Source organism: Lissotriton vulgaris, chromosome 9, assembly GCF_964263255.1.
Source record: "Lissotriton vulgaris chromosome 9, aLisVul1.2, whole genome shotgun sequence".
Taxonomy (NCBI): domain Eukaryota; kingdom Metazoa; phylum Chordata; class Amphibia; order Caudata; family Salamandridae; genus Lissotriton; species Lissotriton vulgaris.
The window spans coordinates 758,776,099-758,799,189 of NC_141697.1; the positions used below are offsets into that span (position 1 = coordinate 758,776,099).

Consider the following 23,091-nt stretch of genomic DNA (forward strand, 5'->3'; position numbering starts at 1 on the left):
TATGTGCTCTGCAGTGTATATTTACAACATCCACATATAGGAAAAGATGTATGGCATCAGAGAGCACGATCTTGCTCTGCCTTGGTTGCAGTTTAAAAGCCTGGCAGTAACACATAGGAAGGAAAAGTGAATGTGTAGATAACCCTTTTTCAGTTAAGTCACCCCTAAAGGGTGTCTTCAAGCTCAAAGGGCTGGGCTTACATAAATAAAGATGTGGCATATTACAAATTGGGAGTATACCAACACATTGAACAGTTGTCCTATGCCCATTGCATGGTAAACCTACATTCTCCAGGAAGATATCAGGTATGTAAAAAATCACAGTTTTAGTATTTTGACTTAGGAAATTATCAGAGAAATGATTATTAATTATTTACAATTTAATTAAAAAAAAATATTTCAAATGTGAAAGTAGATTTTGAGAACTCTAAGGGAAATATGCCCTTATGGTAGTGCACCAAGAGCTGCTGGAGAGAAAAATAGCTTATAACTGAGTTGCTCTAAGGTTTACAACAGAGGTCCAATACAGCCTTAGCTGACAACTAGCAGTCCTGCTTCTGGAGGACAATAGATTTTTCTCCTGGCCCAAGAATGCAAGTGTATTGTCAGAATGTGGTCAGTTAGGAAGTGTTAGCCATTTGGAAGGGAACAGGATAGGTGGGAAGATCAAAGGGCAGCCTCAACTATTTTACATGAAGATGCAACATAATGATAGCAGAAACAACTACCATTTATTCCCATGAACAACCGTACTTTCATCGCAGCAAAGGGGAAGACAGTTTTCCCCCTGCTCAAGGGAAAGACACTTAGAAGTAGATTTTCAAACAATTTGTGTTGGGTTGGCGTCACAAATTCTGCATTGTTAGAGGTCACAGACTCGATTCGGGAGTGTTTGGATGCCGGCGGGAGAGCAGCGTTGGTTATGCTAGATCTCTCGGCGGCGTTCGACACAGTGCCTCATGCAATGCTCCTTGATTGCCTATCTGAAATTGGAATTTCTGGTACGGCTTTGCAATGGATCAATTCCTTCTTGGAAGGTAGGCTGCAGCAGGTCTGGCTCCCTCAGAGTACCTCTGCGTCCATGCGAGTAACCACTGGGGTGCCGCAGGGGTCATCGCTTAGCCCTCTCCTATTTAACATCTACGTGACTCTGCTGGTTTATCTGGTGGAGTCACAGGGAGTTAACCCCTTCCATGCTCATGACGAGCTCAGCTCGTCATGAGGCACAGTGGAGCTGTGCTGATGACGAACTGAGCTCGTCATAAATAAAGCAAAAGGACACTTTCCAGCACAGGAGGGGAAAATGCACAGCAGCGATGTGGTTAAAGTGATGGCCTATGCTGACGACACCCAGCTGTTGTTTACTTGGAACAAGGAGGATGACTCGGTCGTGATAGCCCAACACTGTCTGTCTTCGGTCTTTCATTGGCTGGCTAATGCTCAGCTAAAATGCAACGAAGGAAAGTCTAAAGTACTGCTGTATGGCTCCTTTGCGACGGATTTTAGAGAGAGACTCTGGCCCTTGGGCTTTCCCCGACCGGCTGAGAAAAATGGTGCTGCCAAAAACCTTGGCGTCTGGTTCGACGAGAATTTGAACTTTGTGACGCAAGCAAAAAAACTGGCTGGCACTTGTTTTGGCTTGCTGAAAAGCTTGAGGATGTTTCGCCCCTTTCTGACTAACACGGCCAGATAAAACTGTGGTCCGTGCACTGATTCTATCCTGTTTGGATTATGCCAACGCCCTCTTGGTTGGCAGCCCTGGCTTCCTTGTGAAGAAATTGCAAGTGGTACAAAACTCGGTGGCCAGACTTCTTGTGGGGTTGTCATCTAGGCACAGTGTTCTGACTCATTTACGTTCGTTACACTGGCTTCCTGTTGAATCTCGTCTGAAATTTAAAATGTTGTCAATTGCTCAGCAGGCCCTTTATGGTCTAGGCCCTATTTATTTGAAGAAGAGATTCGCTTTCTATATACCAGGGAGACAGTTGCGCTCTTCTGTTTAGCTGCTGATGCAGACTCCGAAGTTTAAGTGCCAGCGACTTTGGGGAAATTCGTTTGTGCGCAAAGCAAGTTTGGCCTGCAATATGCTGCCCTTGGCCGTGCGGGCCATCCAAGATCCACTGTGTTCAAGAAAACATTAAAAACGCTACTCCTTTAATTGAATAAGTGTGCATTTTTCTCCTTTTTTAAGTAAGCGCCGGGACACTTCCGAGTAGCTGTGCGCTCTACAAATTAAAATAACATAACATAACATAACATGACATAACATAACATAACATAACGCTAACCAGTGCAAAATGCTTTTTGTGGAATTTACTTAGTGCTGGAAAACACCCTAAAAGTAGCGCAAAGCAGGGCAAAACACTGATTTGTGTTACTTATCGCCGAGGTAGGCGCTACAAGGGCAGTACACAGGGTTTCCCATAAAACCACCCATGCCTTTAGATGCAAAGCACTGTAGACAGATTTTTGCACCAAAAATTAACGGTACTTCAAAGGAGATGCTAACAGGAGAAATTTTTTCATTTCTTCGTGCTTTTCCGACACTGCATGGGTGCTGCACTGTGCAGGACACATACAAAGTGGGAACAGCTTTGAAACGTGTCTAGGCATAGTATTTTGCACAGGAAGGCTAACCTACGGCGCTAAGTGCGTGCCTGGCGACCGTCAGCTGAAATCAGCTCGGGCACTAGAGAAGGGGGACGAGAGAGCCATATCTCCCAAGATATAGCACTCTCCTGCTCCTTCTGTGTCACGCAATGCAACACAGCCTCTTTGGGGGCTGCACTACATTGTGTGACCTTTTTGTGTGACCTACATTGTGGCCCTTTATCTGCATAGGAAATTGTCTAGATGAAAGAGCAGAGTTCCTTCGGGGGTGAGGGATGATGGGAGCCATCTTGTTTTAGGACTCATTGATAGGTTTGCAATAAATCAGCAGTGGAAATGGTGCAAAAGTAGAAGAGGTATTTACGAGAAAATAGATATGATTAATTGGAGAGAATTCTCCAGTCACTGGGTACAGTATATGATAAGACTCACACCAACTCCTCAGAACACTCCTGGCCCTGGAAATAAAGCATCTTGAAGACATAAAACTTCGCCTGTCTGCTGGGGGAGAACTATATGTGGGATCCAGACTCCTGTAGGCACAAGGAGGCAACGTGAAGTGGATAATCTCCAGTGTGCTTGCTACAGGGAAACAAAAAGCAGTAAACTGCCCATGGTTACTTCATCAGACCCTATGCATTCAATTAGTGCCCATCAATGCTTTCAGCCAACAGCTCACAATTTACAAATGTTTTGGACAATATCTTGTACTATAAATGGAAATCATTCTTGAACTATTTACCCTTCTTTGAGCATGTGCTCACTTTGGTAATATGGAAACAAGTGGCTTCTGGCCAATTCGCTTTGAAATGGTGGTAGCTGGTACTAATGAATGTTTACATTAGAATGAAAGGGAGGGAGTGATTTTTAATATTTTTTAAAATACATGTGGCGAATCTATTACTTAATGCTTCAAAAGTGCAAAGAGGAAGGGGAAGCCTGACACCAATTTCCATGTTGGACAGATGCCAAACATTTTTCATCAGTTTGCAAAACAACAGTGCTAATATTCAACGGTATTCTTGGTAATTGGGAGTCACATGCCAACCCACTTGCTCAGTTATTATACATGGAAAAATTGTTGCAGACGACTAACATTAGCTCTGTTATTTTAGGCAGCATTAACATGTAAAGTTAATTAGCAAGGACTGACTCCAAAGGACTAATTTTGACAGTCAGAAGTACAATATTTCTAATTTCATTTCCAACCTTGATTGGCTTAGTCCACTAATGGTAAAAGTATTAGCAAATATTGCATAGAGTTGAAAGTCCAAAAGAAGTTGGAAAAATGAGTACTCTTCTCCTTGATTTTATTAAAGCGTGAATCGCAATTGATTTTTTTCTAGCACAAAGTAAATAACTTTTGTGCCAGCATAAAAATAAATAAAAATGAGTAGAGATGAACATACAGCTAATCCTGACCTGTGTCCTGTTCAAAATGGAAAAGGATAATTAAGTATGTGGCCTGTTTGCCAAATGAAATTACTTATGAGAGACGGTGCCATTGACCACATTGTAAAAAAAGAAAGAGAGAACTTAATGAGTTTTCTGTTTTTTACTCACAGACACTCATTAAACATTAAGGTCTTAGAAGTTATGAATCTATAGCAAGTCAATTGTGCCGATTAGGTTTATTAAATTAGCACAGTTAATTAAAACCATTTCAATAGAGTGCCAACATAGCGCAGTTACCACGTTAAAAGCAAAATCTAAGAAAACCATCAAGGTTTAAGTTCAATACATATAACTAACAAGACAATCTTGTAGTTACCATTATAATCACATAACAGGATTCCAGAGCCTAGAATAAAATAAATTAGTACAGGAATACTAGAACAGGGGACAAAAAAAGTCTGTGATAAGTTTTTTGGGGGGGAGGTACTGGCAGAGCGGGGGCCAAGGAGGGTAAAAAGAGATTGTCCAGGAGTCTCACATATTTTCCAGTCCTTACAAGCACTTGAGTGTCTAAGAAAGTAAAGCAAAGGGCCGATGCCTCCCAACATGTTCTGATGCCCCATTTTAAAAATAAGGGTTTTAAAAGAAGTCTTCTGGGAGCGTCAAGGGCGGGATAACAGCACAGAAGATGCAACTATGATTCGGACCTGTAGTTGCACAGCCTGCAGGCCCCCTCCTCACTTGTTGGAGCCCATCGGTTGAAGGCAGTGGAGCGCAGACCTAGGAGACGCATGAACATGTTTTTCCGGGCCACTGGGTTCAAATTTTCCAGGAGGTAAGATTGAGGTAACCCAGGGAGGTACAAGATATTCAAGGGAAGCAGGATAGTTGATGTTTTTAAAACCTGGGTGTCCATCAGGTGGGAAATTTGTCTAACCTGCTTATTGATAACCTTTTTCCAGACTGTGTATGGAATAGTGTCTGCAGTTAGTAATGAATTATCGATGTCTAGCCTTCTTATGGCCTTTATGATTTGACGATTCCACGGATTCCCAGGGCTGTCAAGAGTTTCTTTTAACCAGGCTTTTAGGGTGTTGTCGGAAGCTTTTATTGTCCTTATAAAGTATTTCAGGGTATCAGCCTCACAGAAAATAGATTGTCTTTGAAGGCCCAGCTCAAGTCGTAGTCTTGCCCTGTGGATGAAATTCGGAGCACGTTGAGGAATGGGGCCGAGAGGTCTTTAGGGATCCAATATGTTAACAGAAAAGCAGTTCAGATTTTAGAAGACAATCTGTTCAATTACTTTGTGGTGGACTGAATAAGGACATCATTGTCACTTCCCCAGGAAATATGCTGTGCAATACAATATGTGGAAATAGTATTTCTATGTATTAGGAGGTGTTTGCTGATGAGGTGAACAGAATGGAATTGTACAGAATGTCTTCTTTGGTACTTTATCATTAAATGCAAGTTTTCTATTCTGGGTGAATACATTAAATGCTTAAAGCAGAAGACGATTTCAATTTCGAAAAAAAAACAACTCTATTCATAATAGTACTCAATGGATACCTGCCTCTTGTGGGAAGTTTTTACATGTTATGTCCTGGACTTAGCATCACAAGTGAGGGATGAAAATCACATGTGAGCGATGACAGTCACAATACCAAGGATGCCCACATTAAGCCATGGAGTGGGACCATTTTGCCAAACGTAGCCACAATTCACACAAGGATATCCAGAATGTGACAGTAATGGGTAACATCAGACCAGGGATGGCCATGATTACATCACACATGCACTCATTATGCCAAGCATAGCTGATATTGTGGCGGGTTCACTGTTAGTCAATGGTTGAACTCTAAAATAGAAGAATATCCACAATATAACCAGGATGGCTATCATTGTGCACTGTTGGCCAGTGTCTTGAAGGGATGGCCATGATTAGTCCAAGGATGGTTATAGTATGCAAGAATGTTTGCCATTTTACCACAGGTGGTCACCATTGAAAAACGTCTGCCCAAAATTCGAAAATAAGTATTAGCATTATGCCAGGGCTTTAATTGTTAGATTGATGACACACTTATGCTCGTGAGACATAGGACACCACTGCTAGTTCCAAGTGTCTGGAATTGTCATTATTGAGGGACCTTGTATGCTAGCGAGGGACATCATATTCAGCTCAGTTACACATACATATACCCACACACAAACCATTGGAAATACAAAAAAGAGGCACATAAATATATACACACACAAACATGTACAGATACTTGCCAACACACAGACCCACACATGTACATGCGAATGGCTTACCACCTACTTGAAGTAGGTGGTAAACTGTGAGTGCTTTGTGACTGCAAATGTGGTTGCAAAGCAATGGCACATATCATTTGGACTCACTATTAGGAAGGGACGCCCTTGGCACACCCCTTCCTTATAGAGAGTCCCAAACGCATTTTTCGGAGTCTGTGACTCGTAAAATAGAGTTGACGCATACAAAAAACGTTTTTTGCGGTCGCAAAAGGGTTGAATACCCGTTTGCAACTGTAAAATATGGTTGTACATCTGGCCCTTGGCCTTTTGTATTTATGTGACACAATACCACAAAAGAAATATGGTGCACTGAAAGTATGGAAGTGCATCTATTGTATGTTTTGATATGTATGTGTGTGTGCATTTTAACATTTTCCTTTTCAGAAACATCTGGACTGCTGGTATTAATCTTCTATAGGTTTAGCTTGTATAGTGGTGCACTAACATGCATTTATTGCAGTGCACTCGCCAGAGATGAATCATATGCTTGTTAAAGCTTTCTTTATGAATTGTGACCCTTTGTCATTCATTTTTGTTTAAAATTACATGTATTAGTTATTGTGCCACATGAAAGAGTACCACACGATATAGCTTGATTAATTATTTATTATTTCATTTATTGGAATATATGTAAGTTGTAGAACGAATTTATTTTAAAGAGAAATGTTAAGTTAGCTTGATTGTGGGCTTTAAGCTTACAGTAGAGACAGTTAGTACTAATGTGAAAGTTGTTTTTCCCCATGTTTCTCTCATTTGCAGGTGCAGACTAAGGCATTTGTTAGTAGGTGAAAAGCACATTGGATTTTAGAGATAGAGGAGGATGAACTGACAAGGGCAAATGATTGTAATAAAGATCAAAGGCAGTGTTACTTGTATGTACTATCAGATGAAGGGAGGAGCCAAGGACTCTTTGGAAGTGAAGACTGTAATATCCGAGTAGTGTTCAAGGTGCCACGTTCTATTCTGGAAACTGGAAAAAATATTATGATATGTATGAGGTCATGTATTCTCAAATGTTTTTTGTGCATTTTAATTTTGAGCCAACCTTGGCTTTAGTCAGATTTTCCTGAGACTTGAAGACCTTTCCTGAGACTTGACCTTTCTGATTGTGTGGCTCTATGCTATGCATGAATCTTTACGCATAGAACTTCTACAGAGGTTCTGATACTGACAACTTTCTTGCTACTTTGCTAAATGGGTTTCCCTTATCCTTCTGTTAGTGTACGATTTAATAGATGCTGCAAATCGTTCCATGTATGGGGAGAAGGGTCAAAATTATTCGATAAGTCACCAAAGTCTTTTTCTTATTTTCTCTGTCGCAACTACTAAGATACTTACACGTTCTTCATTGTTGAGGACCAATATTGTAAGACGCTTTGGTCTCCTTTTGGTTATTCCATACTTTTATACTATGTTTCTTAGATTGATATATATTACATCGGTCTGGTTTTGAGTTTGTAGTAAAGCTTTTAACAACAAGTTACTGACTAAGACTTTTGCTATGTGATCCTAATGATCACACAGCAGTGCCTAATTTGAGCCTGTGGATTCCGGAGCTCAGCACCAGCACTTAATCATCAACACCAGCGCTTTTCATAAGCACCAGTTAAGGACACATTCGTTTACGGAGAGATTCAGTGATTTGCCCAGAATTACTGGATGTTGAGCTGGTGGTGAGACTCGAGACTGGTTCCCTAGGACCGTAGACAGCAACTCTGGCCATTACATCACCTCCTCTCCCCACTTTCATGGTTAGCAGTTGGCTCTGTTTTAGGCGGCCCTGACAGGAGAAATGGGCTGGTGCAAGCTGCCTCCTGACGAGAGCCTCCGCAATTATAATTTTTTTTACAAATGAAACAGTGTCACAGTGTATCTTAGGATTTAAATTGCTGTTACCCTGTCTTCCTCTCAGGCTACTACAAAGGTCTATTGACCAGAGCTGAATTGGAAGAAGCATCCCAGAGCATTCTCATCACTTTTGTAAACAAGCAGCTTTCGAAAACTGCAGAACATGTTGTGGCTTTTACTGCATATATTCATTTTGCTATTTTAAACAGTAGGAATTGGGGGGTTTCTAACCTACTAAATGATCTTTTGATCTGCAAATTGTCCACATTTCAGTAAAAAAATAAGTCTTAAATTTGAGCCCTTTTTTGTTTTGAAAACAACAAAAGTGTGCTTGTTATGTACTTGTTACATGATGTACTTGGCTGTTCTTTCCCAGCTGGATAGTCCTGTTGTTTCTGCTGCTGCGGCTCTGTGACCTAGATGCTGAATACCCAATAGTTTTCGAACTGTGCATTAGAATTGAGCGGCTTGAGCTTCCCAGCTCAGTGCTCACAGAGGAGCTCCATAAACTCTCAAAAGCTCTCATCTAGCTGTCTTCAAGCAGGTTCATTCAGGACAAAGCAAAGTTGCCATTGCCCTCCCACCACCTCCTGTGATGTTGCAGGACAATAAGGGCTTTGCGCACATCATACATATTTTGTGTTTCGTTTTATCAGCTGGTTCTTTGAGCTTGAATTTCCGGGCAGTGGACACACACAATGCTCCTAGATTCTCCAGACTGCATAACATTTTTTTTATTTACTGGCATCTCAGCTGAGTGCCATCAAGTTACTAACCGCTATGTTACAATATTCGTAGGAGCAATAGATATTTTTTCTCTCATGGTTTGCTTTCTGGAATTTTCAGATAGTCAAAGTAATTCAGTTATTCACTTCAGTGATGTTCCATAAAGGCCTTCATGTCTCAAAGCTCAAACTGATTTAAAGGTAGATAGATTAAGGGTCGCCAAAAATAGTAAAATAAACTGGCAATCTTCATACTTTTTGAGAACAGAATCTTGGATTACCCACTACCAACCCCTTCATAATGTACAATGCACAAAATGTCTGATACTCACACTTTTGGTGTGTACTCCTTGATTTCTTCAACACAAGACCTCATTACAAGTACCCCGGTTACCTGTGCGGTTATTATTGCCAACGTTAAAAAAAATTGGATACTAAAGTGTTTGTGGATTTCATTATGGTTGATGATTATCACTTATTACAGGTATTGAAAGCAAAGCTGGGCGTCAGATGCAGATTTTGTGGTTTACCATGTAAAAATCCTACTGCGCTCTGTATTTTATAGGCATATGTCTACTGTTGAATTGCAACAAGTCTTACCTGTCTAAATTTAATTGAGTGTTGGCAGATGCAGATGTTACCACACCTGGTGGTTACCGGGTTTGGTAAAACCCTAATAACTCATAATTCATGTGCCAAACAAACTGTATAGGCTGTGTATTAGTCCATATTTTGGAATTATACTAGCCAGTCATAATAAAACCCCAGGAGTACCTACTTTTTAGCAGTTTATTTGGCTTTCACTGGCAAGAAATGACACTTGTCTCTATAAAAATAAGATAAGTCAACTGATGCAAGTCTAAGTCTAAAATGTGTCTATTCATAATTGATTTTAATGTATCTTAGGCATGTTTTGTTTCCGGGATATAGTTATTATTGATTGAAGGGCTTGTATAACCTTACTGTTGATGTTTAAAAGAATATAGGGACTCATTATGACCGGCATTGTGTCCGAAACTGGACCTCCCAACAACTAGTCAGTGGCCCCGCTTCCCAAATTAAGATGCTTCACGGTTGTCAGAAAGTGTATATTTCCTATTGTGGCTTGTGCTGTGGGCTGCAGCTCCAACCGCAATATAAAAATTACACTTTTTAAACACTCATTCACCATGTGTTCGACAAGATGTACGGATGTTTGGAGGGGCATCATGGCGGCCCAACCGCCATAAGAAGGCTGTCGAAATGTGCATCATAATCTCCACAGCTGTTCCTGAGCAGGCACTGCCTCCATTTTGGGGAATACAATCCACCCTCTACCCCAACACGCTCCTTGAGCTTGTCGGAGGTGGAGCAGATAACCCTGCAGGCATCGGCCGGGCTGCCTGTATCATAATACGGCAGTCAGACTGATGCATCAGATTTTGCATTGGGCATTTCATTGCCACTAAATCTAAATACTCCACTGGGAAGATGTTTCAGCGCTGATTGGTAGCATGGAAGACAAGTTTGATGCTATTCTCTGAGTCTTTCTTTTAACCTACAATACAATTTGATAGTCTCAGGAGCAGGCTACTTTTCTTTTAAAAAATGGGATGGAAAAGAAGTTACGTCAACCCACTCTAGGAAGTGACAATATCAGTAATAAACCACCTGGCATGTTCCTGTTGCATTAAAACACTGATTTTGTTTTGCTGCTTTATGTTTATGTTTCCCTCAGAGAATATAAGAAAATCTTCAATGGTTACGCATCTGCACAGTCACTTGAGGGTGAAGGGTAAATTAATATCAAACACATTTGTGAATGAAATCCCCCTGTCATTACAGGCGCCAGGGGCCGATTCACTCAATGTCCACATCCAAGTAAAAGAAAATCACCCAATTAGGCATGCTGTTCGGTTGAATGATCTGCAGCTTGCTTGTTAATCTTCAGTCATTTAGACTGGGGTACCTTGAGCTATTCATATTGACTTTCCTTCAGAATGTAGGCTTTTTTGGCATGCACCCATCAAGAAATCCAGTATAATTTTGGATACTGGCATTGTTTTACAGCTCCGATTTGGGTGGTGAGTTGGTAGCGATTATGTGCTGGTAGTTTTGAGTGCACTTTAGTTGCAGGAGAAAAATTAATTTAACTCACTGTGGCTCTAAATAATTAAGAAAGTAGACAAACAATATTTAAATAAAAATTTAAAGAAAGCATCAAATGTGTGAAAGTGGTTGTTACAAATGGGGTCCCTAGTTGGCAGTGGTTTGCACCTTTGTCCAAGTAGGGATCCTTCATCCTAGTCAGGGTAACGGGGTAAACGTCTAAAATAACCCCTGCTCACCCTCTTGGTAGCTTGGCACAAGCAGACAGGCTTATCTCAGAGACAGTGTGTAAAGCATTTATGCATGCATACAGTAATACAGTGAAAACACTACAACTGGACACCATACCAGTTTAGAAAAAATAAGCAATTCTTTATCTAAACCAAACAAGACCAAAAACGACAAAAATCCACAACACAGTTCCCGAAAAAATTGCAAGAAAACCTTAAAATTGTAGAAATATCCACAAAACACAGTTCTGCAGAATTGTTGCGCCGTCCAGGGCTACTGCTATGCTGAAAACAACAGAGTCTAACAGTTCCAGCTGACCATGTTGGTACAGGCCAGCTACAGCATGGACCAATTTGTGAACAGTTACTTTTTCGTTGCAGCCAACACGTTGGTGTGAGTCGGTTGGGGCAACCGTTGTTGCATTGCAAAATGGAAGCAGTGCAGGGTGAGGTGCCCTCACGACGCGGTGCAGGCAGCGGCTCGGTGATGATTGTCCAGACGCGTCAGTGAGACCAAGGCCTGCAGACCATGGGGAGGCAGTGCTCAATGCAGTGCTGCCAGGTTGCGATGCAGACGACAGAACCGGTCAATGTTCTGGTTGTGCTGCGATGGTGTCCGTGATGTCTAGGCAGGGTGAAGCAAGGTGGTGCAGAGTACAAAGCCCACAGGACACAGTGCAAGCAACAGTTTGGTGATGATCGTCCAGACGGCGTTGATGAGATCAAGGTTGCAGTATGAAGTGCGGAGGGGCCTTCTGCGGTGCCTTCATGACAAGGAAACCTGCAACAGACTTGGTGACAGAGTTGGCTGTTACTTTCTTCTGAAACTGAAACTAGTGTTTCCAGAGATGCTGCCCAGAAGGACAGTGAGGTCTTTGCTGTTCCTGAGACCTCTTGAATAGGGGGCAAGCTCCACTTCAAGCCCTTGGAGGCACTTTACAAGCAGGATACACACACATTCCTCTCCTCAGCAGAAAGCAATAACTGCAGGACAACCCTAGACAGCACACAGCAAAGGGGCAGTACATCTCCTTCAACTTTTCCCAGCTCTTCTCCTTTTCAGAGGTTCCTCATGAATTCCAGAAGTAGTCTCAAAGTCTGGGGTCTGGGCACCCCATTTTATAGCACAAATTATTTTGGTTCTCTGGTGGCAGAGAAGCTCTTGATCCAGCCAAAACAAGTTCTGTCCTCTCTGGTGCAGCTCTCTGGCAGGGGTGGAGACAGCATTATCCAAAGCAGACCAAGCCCATTCAGGTGTGAAAGAGATCTCCTACCCCTACTCTGAATGCAGCCCAGGTTTATTCAGCCCGACCCTGACTCACCCTGGAAGGCAGGGCACACCTCAATTCCCCAAGTGGCTGTCTGAACAGAATGCACATCCCCAACCCCTGTCACTCCAAAGCCAGACAGTCAATACACAACCATAGCAGAAGCCCACAGGATGGCTAAGCAAAAAAATACACACTTTCTAAACGTGATATTTTCAAACACTGGATGTAAAACTCATCCTTTCTAAAAGATGCATCTTTACATTCTGAGTTCGGGCATACTAATTGTTATCTTCTTTTCTTGTCCCAATGGAAAGGTATATTTATAAGATGTTATAAATAAAGTCCCATTCTATCCTGTGGGACAGATAGCCTTTCAATAGTGAAAAACGAAGTTGGCAGTATTTCACTATGAGGGCATGCCACACACACCAGGGCATGTCCTACCTTTCACATACAGTGCACCCTGCCACCAGGGGTACCTTGGGCCTGCCTTAGGGGTGAATCACATGTAAGGAAAGGGAAGGTTAGGACCTACTTGCCAGGTCGACATGGCAGTAATAGACTGCACACAGACACTGCAGTGGCAGGTCTGAGTTACCTTTTCAAGGCTGCTCGTGTGGGTGTCACAACCAGAGCGACAGGCCCACTAGCAGCATTTGGTTTACAGGCCCTGGGCACAAACCGTGCACTGTACTAGGGGCTTAATAGTAAACCAACTAAGCCAATTAAGGAAACACTAATCCATGACATCAATTTACAGAGGGAGCACTTGCACTTTGGCACTGAACAGCAGTGGCAAAGTGCCCAAACTATCTAGACCAGCAAAAACGAAGTCCAACACACAGCAAAACCATGGGAGTCAAAGGCAAAAATACAGAGGAAACCGCCTCCAATTAGATTAGGTCTAACAGTGGTGATGATTGATAATAAGTGGTTGTTAATAATACTTGATACCCAGCAAAACATGTCCCACTTCAAGGTGGCACAAGACCATGCTGGCAAAGCTTCATAGAAGGCAGAAGGCCTGATTCACAATTTAGCAGATAGGGTATATCTGTCAAAAAGCAGATAATGCCCTATCCTCTCTCTTAAGAGTGCATTGACATCTATATGTTCCAAATAGGGCAAATTTGCCTATTTTTGGTGGATGTGTTGCATCCATCAAACTGTAAATAACCCTGAGAGTGTCTAGAAAAACCGCCAATGTTTTAGTCTTCTCTTCTAATTCACCACCATCAAAACAGAATTTATATGCTTGCTAGCTAAAACAAAACATTAATGGCCAGATTCATCATTGTCCCGTTTTGCGAGTCCTTAATAGCGATTATTAAGGAATCGCTATTAAGGACTTGCAAAATGGGATTCATGTAGGAATCGCTAAATAAATTGCGATTCCTACACATTCCTTATTTGCGATTAGCAAATTGCTAATCGCAAATAAGGAATAACTCCCCATTCATTCCTATGGGCCGATAGGAATGAATGGGGAGTTATTCCTTATTTGCGATTAGCAATTTGCTATTCGCAAATAAGGATGCGATTTCAAGGGTGCCAGGGGTGTCCAAAGGACAACCTGTAGCACCCCTGAAATTTAAATGTAGACTGATGTTGCGCACACACATGTCCAAAGGACATGTGTGTGTGTAACATACAACTGAGAAGAATGCACAAAAGTGCATTATTCTCAGTTTTCGCTATTTACCACGAAGTCAGACTTCGCGGTAAATAGCGACCGGAAATTGCGAATTCGCACATTTTAAAAGTTTCATGAATGCATTTAAGGAATCTCAAATAGAGATTCCTTAAATGCTATTCCTCGCTAAAATGCGAAATCTGTAATAGCGATTTTTGCATTTGGGATGATGAATCCCAAATGCAATAATTGCGCTCGCAAAGGGCCAGATTCTCGGAATCTGGCCCTTTGCGAGCGCAATTTCCCTTGATGAATCTGGCTGTTAGGGCCTTATTTACAAACCCATTGCACTGCCAGTGCCTTACTTTTTTAGATGCACCGGTGGCGCAGTGTGCCTCCCCATATTCACAAGGCCACGTAAAGTCACCCTGCATGACTTTTCATGGACTTGTAAATAGAGGCCCCTTTCACGTATTACTCTGTGTAAAAAGAGATGTTCCGTGGGTGTTGCTGTGGGTGTTCCCATGCAACAGCCATGGAACCAGACACATTTCCAGATTTACAATGTCGTAAACTTGGGAATGCGTTAAAATCCTACGCCTCTCCAGGGGAGGTGTAGCAATTGGCACATTGGGTAGAAATAATTTTATTTCCCCTTGTTTTTTCTCTTTCTATGTGTGCTCAATTCTGCTCTGCGCACACATAGAAGGAGCAAAACGCCTTTAATAATTGTTTGTGTGCAGGAAGTTGTCCCTTTCTGCACATAAACAATCACCCCTGCAATGAAGGCAACATTGAACCATGGTGCAAGTGTGTCTGCGATGGCACACAGCTGCTGTTTGTGCACCGGCGATGGGGACAAGGACAGGAATGTGCTGTATCTTGTAGATACGAAGCATTCATGCCCTTTTATTGTGGCGCACTTCAGCATAGCAGAAAGGCTTGCTGCACAGCCATACACAAATATAGTAAATGAGGCCCTTAGGTTCATCCAGGTTTCCTCCTTCCTCTTTGATAATCATGTGTATGTATATATGTAGTCAGAAAAACAGGATATCTAACTGCAATGCAACAGAGCACTAAACATGTGGGGAAGGATACCAGCAGATATGGGGGACTAGGTGGGCCAGTGTTGAGTGGTTGAAGGGAGTGGAGTGATGAGACATTCTATTGTAAGCTTTCAGCTTCATATGCAAGTGGAGTAGGGTGTGAGCCATTACAAGATACTCTTCATAAGTACAAACTGTGATCTGCTACTTAAATGACTGCTGCTTGAGGCTGCTCTGTAAAAAAGCATGGATGCGCAATCCAAGACCAGTTCATAGAACAGAACATACACTCCCTTTGGGAGAGGAAGGTCCCCTGCTCGGTGAGCAGGTGTGTACCCATGCCCTGACAGCTCAGCTGCATAAGAATCTGGTCTTCCTTCATTTCTTTTTGTTCTAGTGTCTCACTAATTGAGCATGAGTGCAAAGGCCTCTCCCTGACAATGAGAGACTCAGAACCTGTCCTGTGACCTGAAAGAGTGTATCTGGTGTGCCCTCATAGATAGTTTTCATGTTTGGCTTATTTCATTTACTGTTAAGTCCCTAGTATAGTGCACTGTGTGTGCCCAGGGCCTGTACATCAGATGCAGCTAGTGGACCTGCAACACTGGTTGTGCCACCCACACAAGTAGCCCTTCAAGGGTTTCTCAGACCTGCCACTGCAGTGTCTGCGTGTAGTTGTGACTGCTGTTTTGACCTGGCAAGTGCACCCACTTGCCAGGCTTAAAACCTTCCCTTTTATTACATGTGAGTCACTCCTAAGGCAGGCCCAAGGTACCCCTGTGGGCAGGGTGAAGTGTATGTCAGTTCAAGTCAAATATACTTTAGTTTGGCATGCATTCCATAAAGGTTTCCACATTCTCAGCATACCACCGATGACAATATATAAATCTGCTATATTTGACTTTAAATGCATAGCGACAAGAAATTAATATGAAATAAGAGCATCTATGAATGGTAAAAAAAAACATTACAAAATATAAAATGCATACATACATCAATATTACAATTATATTAATAAATCAATCTTATAGAGTCTCCTTGAGGCGTACAATTTCTATATTAGAAACCAGTCACAAAAAAAGAAGTTCCAATTGAGTCAGTGCTAACTAATGCTCATAAATGACTTTCAGGTGTGGCCTAGCTCTGTTATTCATAAAGGAAACAAGATTATAGCAATAGTACATTAAAACAGTATGCAATATATACACAAATAACGTTGGCCCCCATTATAGTCTTCCACCCTGGATTCTTTTCCTAACGCCCCACATGTGGCCAAGAAACTTTGCAACAGCACAAGCATACAATGGTCTTCTGTCTGATTTAAGAATTTGCATGGCTTCCCGAAAGTTGTGTGTGCCCATTTCTTTGCAAATCAGTTTTAGCCATTATGATTTGGGCCATGCGTAAGCCGGGTAAGCAAACACAACATGTGCCACAGATTCAATAGGTGCCTTGCACCCAGGACAGTTTGCCGATGTTAATGTATTGTTGTGCCATCTATGTTGAAAGTCGTTCAGAGGGAGGAAGCTGAACCTAAACTGAATGTACAGCTTTCTGTTGTGTGGTATTTTTTATGAAGTTGAGGTAGGGTTCCAAAAAGCTGATCTGTTTATGAAGTCTCAATTCTGTTGTTAACTTACCCCAAGAAGAGCTCTGACAATCTGCCTCTATGATCCACTCCCAATAATGCCTCTTTATTACGGTCTTTCGAAGCAGAGATGGATTAGAATTGTCCCAGGCGCCCTGCAACCCTATGTCTGTTAGCAGCCTCCTTATGTTGCCCAGCCAGCCGATGCTTTTACTGGTGTCAAGGTGGATTACTTTTCCCTATAGCTTCAGCGTATGAGGAAATTTCCGGGGTCGACCTAATTCTAGCCCAATATAACAATGGACGAAGCTTGGCTTTGTCGTTGACAGATCGTTTACCCATATCTAGCATAAGGGGATGAAGTGGATGCTCTGAGGCAACATCGCCAAACTTCTTAAAAATGTATGCTCTGACCTCTTGAGCTCCTCTAATTTGTCGAAACCCCATAGTTCTGACCCATAAAAAGCGGAAATAACTGATTTTAGATCATAAACTTGCATAGCAGCGGCAACCAGCTTGCTTAGTGAGGAGCGATGTTCTTTCCCCAGGGCCCCTGTTATTTGTCTGTGCTTCAGAGCCCTCTTTTTACATGAGGCTTCCAACACCTCTTCTAGGATAATTGTATACCTAGATAATCGAATATGTTTACTCTTTCCAATGATGCCCCTCCCAAAGATGGCCTACACCTATGTGATTTGTGGGAATTTAGAGTCATACATTTTGTATTGCTGGTATTGATCTCTAGACCCTGCATATCACAGAATTGTTTTAATTGATTTAAGAGAAACTAATCCCCGGGGTTTTAGACACCAGCAAGGTGTTGTCTGCGAATAGGAGGGTCACAATCTTGTCCCCACCAAGAGTTGGAGCATCGGTGGGATTTTGGGAAACAAATCATGCCACATTGTTCTTATTTAGGGAAACAAGTGTGGGCGCCAATACACATCCTTGCCGTACTCCCCTGCCGGCTGGATTAGGATCTGTGGATTGTCCCTGCGAACCCCACCTCACGTGATCAAAATAATCTTCATGAAGCCTTATTAAAAAAATTCAGAAGTTCTGTTGGAATTCCCATTTCACCAAGAACTTGCCACATCTTCTGTATGGGAACTAAATCAATAGCCGACTTTAGGTCTATAACGGCAATATATAATCTGCCCTTACTAATGACCACAACTTTCTAGAATAGAAGAGGAAGGCGGAACACCTGGTCTATTGTCCCCTTGTTTTCTCTGAAGCCCGCTTGGTATGGTGTTCAAATAGCATTTTCCTCAGCCCAAGCCTTTTTCTTTTGTAGAAGGGCTCGGAAAATACTTTTTGTATTGCATTTATTAAGCTAATGGGCCAGTAGTTCCAATGTATTTCTCTGTGCCCTTTTTTATATAAGAGTACCATCTCTGCCCCTCTCCAGGACCCTGGGATGGGGACACCTCATACTATGGCATTTGAAAGTAATAGGGTATTGTCAGTTCAGCTAAGATTGTCATATAAAAAGAGGTCCCCCAGTATACAATCGGGCCTGGGGATTTTGCCTGAACTATTCAGCTAATAGGTGCCTCGATGTCACCCAGAGAGTAGAGATCACTACCATGGATCTCAGATATTTCCTTGACAACTCCCAACAAGGGCGATGTATTGGAATCTAGGTCATGTTTTTGGAAATGATCGTACCATTTGATGCCTAAATGTAATTTGGGTGAGGTGGAGCTCCTGCTTCGTTGCCCCATGCAATGAGTGACCAAAAATTATTTTGGTCTCTGACAGCACAAAAGTCTTTGATTGACTGCCATCGAGATTCATCCCACTCTCTTTTTGCTTTTTGAATTCTTCTTTGTCGTTCTAATTTGTCCACCATATTTTGATTTTATTGCCTTGGCCTTGGCTAACTGCACTCTTTAGTGAATCATGTTTCTGGCTCCCTTTTTGTGTACTTGAGTTTTGTGTGGTGCCCAACTATAGTGAAGTGGGAGCTCAGTGGTTCGAAGAGGTGATTATGGACTTTATCTACTTCAGCTAGCCCTCCTGTTTTCCTGTGCCTGCCAACAAGTCCCTACGTAACACAGCAAGTTTGTCGTCACATATAACTATCTTTCGCCACTTTAGGCAGCGATTATCGTTAGATGGTCGAACATCCTTCGTCCACTGTTGGGCAATGGTCTGTGTACCTGGTCCTTCGCAAACTGGTAGCATACTTAAAATAAGCAGGTTATGGTCACTTTCGGTGGTTTCACCCCCAAATGTGTCAATAAGAGTCTCAAATCTAACATAATATAATCAATGTGGCTCGGTCTGTTTGCCCTGTTGTAGGTGTTTGCACCAGTTCTATTTGATTTTTACCTGCCATTTACTGCCCAAACCCCAAGCTCAATGTTTTTACTTGGAGCACTACTTGGGATCATTTCTTGACCAGACGAAGGTCTAGTGAAGGGACCGACCACTTGGCATCTTCCTTGCTAGTCTCTGTCACATCTTTTGTGTTAAGTGGATCAAATGCCACTTTAAAATCACCTGCTTTCAATAGCAGGGATTGTACTGTTCTCTCATCCAGCAACTCTTCTAGAAGACAGAATATGGCTCATAGTTTGCCCCCCTTTGTTCCTCAAGCATATATGTTGTAAATGTCGATGGATTTACCTGAGCAGCCTTCAGTCCAATCCCCAAAATATCCGGGCGTTCTGAACAAAGCAGTGTGATCTTACAACGAGGGCTATTTTTACCCATATTATCAATCCCCATGCTGATCGGCCTTTTCCCTTTCTGAATGAAGGGTGGCAATAGGTTACATAGCCCACCTTATGTATGGGAGCTATACACAAGGTTTCTACTTAGCTCTGCCACATTCCAGGAGGCCAGCATAAAATTAGAAGCATATGCTAAGCGGGCTTGCACAGTGTTAGGCAGGCTTACAGAATTGCTGGTACTGCAGCCAACTGCCACATTCTTACATGTTGAAGTATTGACTATTTGGGTGCCCTTGTTCCGTATATGTCCCATGTAGTTGCTTACCAGCTGGCCCCTGATAGCCCTGCCACTGCTTCATGATACCAATCTATTCTCCCTTAGTACACAATGGGTAGACTTTCTTGATTCAGAGTAAGGATGGCTATCTATAATAGGGTCCACATTTGACAGTGAATTAATTGCTCCCAGGGTTGAGTCAGGTCATGAGCCATCTGTTCTACGTGGGGAATTGCATTTTGCTAGCCTGTAGGTATACTTTGTTTGAGTTGAATTTTAGACGGTTCTGGTGGACAGGTTCGTATATCGTGAGTTAGCAAGTTAACTGCACCACTACCTCCCTGGGGCTAAAATACACGTTAAAGAGAGGGTCTGCATGGAACGCTTCCCTGGGGGCCACCACCTTCCTCGGGATTTCTTTTTTTTCTCAGAAGGAGGGGGGCTGTGCAGCTCTCCTCCCAGGCCGTTCTCAGCTCCGAAGATCACCACCTCCCTGTGGCATGCCGTTAAAAATCAAAGGAGGGGGACAGTGTGGCCCTCATCCTGGAGTCAAAAATGGCCCTGGGACCGCAACCCCCCATGGCCTGCTCCTGCTATGTCCTGGCATGCCCACCCCCGGAACATACAAAGAGATAAAAGTATTGCTCTCGCACTCCGGGAGCTGCATTTTCAGCCGCTCCCTGTGTGCAAGAGCAATGTCGGTACCTACAGGAGATGGGTAGCTGGCTGGGACTGTGCAGACATTCAGGCTCATGGAAAGTAACAACCTAGGCAATTCAAATTACTAAAAAACATAAGGTTAGAAAGAAAAGAGGTAAAGTGGCATAAACTTTATGCCACTTTACGTCTTTTCTTCCTATATTTTTTTAATTGTAATTTTTAATTGTACTTTGATATCATGTAATGTTGGTCTGATTAATTTTTATAGTTGATTAATGACATTTGAGAATCAACTTTTTAGTAGTGTTTTTTATCTTTCATGTTAATAAAATCAAAGTCACTAACCTTATGTTTTTTAGTAATTTTCTCTCCTTTGTCACTTCCTCATGAGCACCAAGTATTGAATTGCCTAGGTTGTTACTTTCCATGAGCTGTTTATCCCTGACCTAGGAATCACTATATTCATATTTTCAGGGGGTCCTTGTTACCTATAAATAACAGACATTCAGGCTCCAGGACACACAGGGTTTCATGTCCAGGCCCTGAGGAATAGGATCACTGGGCCAAAAACGGCTGGCATAGGGGGATGTGCAGCCCCCCTCCACCATTAAATCGTGGTCATGCCCTGGGGGCTGCATTTCCCAGGGCCGTTCTGTCCTGATGCTCTTTTCATAAAAATTAAACTGCAACAGGAAGTACTTACAAATACAAATAATCCTCCACTTCTGTAAAGGACACATGATTCTGGCTTGTGGGTTGGCGAAGGCAAAACAAGTGTTTTTTTCTGCAACTCTATTCCGAAATGTTTTGTGGAGTTGAATGCATCAATGACCTTTTGGAGACAATCTGTAATGGCCATGAATAGTGGGTTCTTTCTTGTCCTTACCTGGTGAGAGCAGAGTCCATTGTTCTTTATTTAAATTGCTACAAGTATTCAAATGTAAAAATCGTTTGGAAGCTTTGCCGTTTGGCCCTGCCCACCTTAGTAGAATGCAAAGGTCTTTCTGCCTTTTGCCAGAATGCAGAGCTGCTTAACAAGTGACACCCCATGCGTTTCCCGCTGATTTTGGTCAGGCGTTCTTAATGCCGAGGAATATGAGCAGACCCAGACTGATAATGTCGGGCACCGGGAAATCCCCCGGTAGGCTCAAGGGGATGGGGGCCGGTTTTGGGACAGGGGCCGGTTTTTGTGCTGGGGGCGATTTGGACCCTGACAGTGACTGACAGGCCGTCCGACCGTACTAGTCTGACTGTGTTGAAATACAGTCAGACTAGTACTCTGCTGTGTCTCTCCTCGCTCCGCTCAAGGCAGCGCCAGCAGCATTCAAGTACAACTATCCTGCTGGTGCTGCATGCACCATTGGAGTTCTGGACTTTTTTGGTTCCGTCCAGAGGTGTCAGGGAACAACACCCGAAGACCCCGGAGTTCCACCTGCCTTGGTGCACAAATGAACAGAAACACGGGCTTCTCGATGGTGGCGTCAAAGACCAAAGGTTTATTACTGCAGGGACACAGAAGTCACAGATACTACACACGGGCAGAATCTAGGAGCCTGTTCGATTTGTACAAAGAGGGTTGCTCCTTATATACTGAATTTTAAGCTGGGGGCAAATTCTTTACATTTAGTACATTCCCAAAACCTTTGTGTCTAAAACAATAAATATTTTGCGTTACACAGGAACCGTCGATAATATCTGATGTCAAACATTACGAAGAGGGGTTCCTACTAGTTCATCACAATCCCTTGTCAATATTGCATTCAAGAGCCGGACCGCCTCATCGTAAATTTCGTTACCTCCCCCTAATAAAGATTCAGAAAGAAAGGAACGGAGCCAGGTGTGGAAGATAGGAAAGTGGGATAAGGGATGTTTGTGGGTAGTAAATGGGCAAGGCTACCGGCTTCGGCCGCCTAATCATGATCGGGACAATGGACACGAGAACCAGTTCGGTAGGGCTGGCCTCGGGCAGAGGAGGCAGCCTTTGTCGAGTCATGCAGCTACAGCGTGTTCTGTTCCAAGGTGCACGTGTCATTAGAGAGGTGAATCTCCGGCTAAGGCTACGTGTCCTTAATTGAAATGAAGTGATCAGAGGTTATTGCTTATGTGAGGGCAAGAAACACAAAATGGCTGCCATGATCTAAGATGGATGCCATGGGTAGATCAGAAATGTGTTTGTAACAGGAGTACTCTTGCTCGTAGCATAGCGAAAACACCAGGATATGCTAAATGGATCATTTGCGGTTCGCTGATACCAATATTATGTATTTCCGACAATATTGAAAACACGGGTTCAAATCGTCACGGAACCTCAGACCCTCCTTTTGCCCTTACATAGGCAATTACTCAGTCTATGTCAGAGTCTAATTCTATGCTCATCAGGTCAGTGACATGCTGTTGTATCATCATCCTTTCTCGCGCCTTTTCTCCAAACGCAGGTGGTTTCCTAAAACAGGTTGCAGCACAAAGACTACACAGAGCAGGACCACACTGGATAATCAGGCAGCATGAGAAGAGGAATACTAAGATGACACCAATGACCATTAGAACCTTCCATCCCCACGCTGAGATCAGAGTCCAAAATCACTCCATGAAGGACCAGTTTCCCTTGTCTACATGAATAGAGTCGGAAATCTTGTGTAGCTTCGAGATCGCCTCATAGACTGTTGGAGCATTATTAGGAATAAAGACACAGTAGCTCGATTGGATCATTCTGCATACCCCAC

At 42.7% G+C, this 23,091-nt stretch overlaps 1 protein-coding gene across 1 annotated transcript in view; it reads left to right on the plus strand.

Moving 5' to 3' along the window:
- LOC147692212 (leucine-rich repeat and fibronectin type III domain-containing protein 1-like protein) overlaps positions 1-23,091 on the plus strand; it is a 2,508,250-nt gene that overhangs the window by 799,478 nt on the left and 1,685,681 nt on the right. The gene's annotated exons all lie outside the window — the stretch shown is intronic.